The following is a 3,310-nucleotide window of genomic DNA, read 5'->3' on the forward strand; positions in this document are numbered from 1 at the left end:
CCACCACCGCGGTTGCCCCGCCACTCCGGCGCCCCCTCCTCCAGCCGGCCGTCCCTGCGCCCCTCTCCTCCACCACCGCGGCCGCCCCACCCCTCCGGCGCCCCTCCTCCACCCGGTGAGACCTCTTGTATTTTTTTCTATTTTTGTTTCTGTATTTTAAGTTTAGTTTAGGTTTACTTTAGGTTTGGTTTAGTTTAAGTTTACTTTAGTTTAGGTCTAGAGCAGAGAGCCTTATATTGCAGCGCAAGAATTGATTATGATAGCTCATCCAGACTTGGAAGTTCTTAGGGTCCGTGCGAATAAAACCTGATAGCTAGGTTGACTCTGCTAGCTTGCTGATACACACCAATAGCTCAAGATGCGTGGCCTGCTACTGAAGTGCGGTGCTGGTGCACTGATGTGAAGCATGGTGTATAATCCAGCTGCTGATCACACCTGAGTATGCGGTCCTGGCAAGTGGCAACATCATTGTTGAGGTGTGTGTGCCTCAAACTCGTATGTTAGTTGCGTCTCCTGTGATCATAGTTGAGCAAGTATAAGATTGCAGTATGGTTATAATGTCTTACCCCAGCTTGCATTTACATACCTTTTCTGTAATAGGATCCTATGGTAATGTGATGTGGTACTTGTTCTAATTTGCACACAAAGTAAATTGATTTTAGGACACTACCCTTAGTTTCTGATTTGAGGTATGTTTGTTTGCTTGGTGTGTGGCACCTAGAGCCACCTAAAATATGGTGCAACTATGATTGTTGCCACAAGTATTCCAATGTGATCACACCACAAGGAACTTTAGGTTTAGTTTTGGTTAAGAAGAACGATGAAAGATGAAAAAAAATAAGAAGAAGAAGATAATTAAAGAGGAGGAAGAAGAAGTGTATTTTTTTTCCTATTTTTAGATTACTATGCTATTTTTTTCAACATTTTCAGTTTTCTTTCACGTCTAAAAAATCCCTAGTTTTGAAGGGTGCCAATTGCCATTGCCAACCAACCTACCAAATTAATTAAGTGTTGTTGATGTTGTTGAGCACAAGTGCATTGCTTTTTTTTTCTCAGTTTTCTTTCATGTCTAGAAACTTGGCTCTATGTTTATAGATATGCTTCTAGATACTAATTGGTCTCTTCTGCTGCTTATTAGAGATGGAGAGAGGCCGTCACCGCGGGCTCTGCTCTGACACATCGGAGTACGAGTTGGATGCTTTCGAGTTCTTCAGTATCATACTTGGGACTTCCTCCAAGAGGCGGGTATATAAAAGGAGAGATCTCCCCTTCACCCATCTCATTATGATAACTCTGATGTTTGCTACATCACTCCTTGTCCCAAACTGCAGAGGCTGCCTGACACTTTTATGACGATGCTGGACGGCCATCGGCCAAAGAATGTGAAGCTGCGACAGGCCGACAGCGGGCTTCGCAGGCTTTGGGACGTGGAGTTGGTGATCAGGTATGGCCACATGTACCCGTGTCGTGGCTGGGAGCAGTTCTACCATGCCTATGACCTACGGCACGGGTACTTCCTTCTCTTCAGGTACGACGGCGACGCCATGCTCACCGTGAAGGTGTTCAACACGACTATGTGTCGCATGCACTACCAGGACGACGATGATGCCAGTATGTTCTGTCTCTTCTTCCTCTACATTTTGCTTTGTCTCACATCGATTGTTAACGGTCATTATTGCATTTGGTCAGGCAATGGGAGTAGCAGCAGCGACTCTGGCTGCAGCAAAAGCAGCAGTGGGGATGATCCGGAATGGAGTGGGGAAGAAGAGGAGCGGAGTGGGGATGAGGAGGTGCAGGCTGACGATGGGAAACAGGTGGTGGTGGCTGAGGATGACGTAGCAATGGTGGTGGCTGACGATGGGCAAGAGATGGTGGTGGCTGAGGATGACCTAGCAATGGTGCTGCCTAAAGATGGCATCGCGATGGTGGTGGTGCCTCACAATGACCTCGCGATGGTGGTGGCGCTGGCGATCCCACAGCCGGGCGACATGACCATGCCAATTGTGGTAGAATACTACATCCCACTGCCTCCACCGCGTCGCCGCTCTTTGCGCATTAGGATGAGGAAGGAGAAGGAGAAGAAGAATGAGGAGTGAACTATGTCAAGTATGTCAGATCCCAGAATGATCTATATATACTTAGCTTTGTTTCCTCCAAAATGACATAAGTTAGCTCTAATATGTTAAGTTATCTCTAATATGCTTAGTTTCCTAGGTTTGCTCAATAATGACATACACTTGGCTTACTTGTGTAAAAAATGGCATAATTGTGCTTAGTTAACTCAAAAATGGCATAATTAGTTTAGTTAGCTCCAAAATGACCCATTTAACCTAGGTTAGCTCCAATATGATCCATTTTACCTAGGTTAGCTCCAAAATGACCAAGTTTACCTAGGTTAGCTCCAATTTGATCCATTTTCGCTAGGTTAGCTCCAAAATGACCTAGTTTACCTACGTTAGCTCCAAAATGACCAAGTTTACCTAGGTTAGCTCCAATATGATCCATTTTAGCAAGGTTAGCTCCAAAATGATCAAGTTTACATAGGTTAGCTCCAATATGATCCATTTTAGCTAGGTTAGCTTGAAAATGATCAAGTTTACCTAGGTTAGCTTTAATATGATCCACTTTAGCTAGGTTAGCTCCCAAATGACCTAGTTTACCTAGGTTAGCTCCAAAATGACCAAGTTTACCTAGGTTATCTCCAAAATGACCTAGTTTACCTAGGTTAGCTCCAAAATGACCAAGATGGCATAATATGCTTAGTTCACTCAAAGATGGCATAATTAGCTAGGTTAGATCCATTTTACCTAAGTATGCTTACTTCTTATTCCAGTCTTCTTCTTATTATTCTTCATTTTCTTCTCTTCATGTTCTTATTCTTCTTCTAACTTTCTTGTTTCCCATTTTGTAGATCTCATTTAATTCACGGAAGCCTGCATGGATGGAGTGCTTCTTTTCCCTTTCTGCCTTTATTTTGTATCGATGAACTTGCATGGATGGAACTTGTTATATGGATGGATAACAGTGTTGGATGAACAATGTGAAACTTTTGTAATATGTATGGATGGAACTATGTGTTGGTTATGTATGTATATATGATGAAACTTGTGTGTTGGATATGTCTTTTGTGAAATTTGTGTGTTGAAACTTGTGGGTTCAAATTGAATGAATTTAAGAAAAAACAGAAAAACATGGGCTATACAGGATCTTTGCCGTGTTGGTGAAGGAAATATGCCCTAGAGACAATAATAAAGTTGTTATTTTATATTTCTTTATTCATGATAAAGGTTTATTATTCATGCTAGAATTG

This window comes from Triticum dicoccoides, chromosome 4B, assembly GCF_002162155.2.
Source record: "Triticum dicoccoides isolate Atlit2015 ecotype Zavitan chromosome 4B, WEW_v2.0, whole genome shotgun sequence".
In the NCBI taxonomy this organism is placed as follows: Eukaryota; Viridiplantae; Streptophyta; class Magnoliopsida; order Poales; family Poaceae; genus Triticum; species Triticum dicoccoides.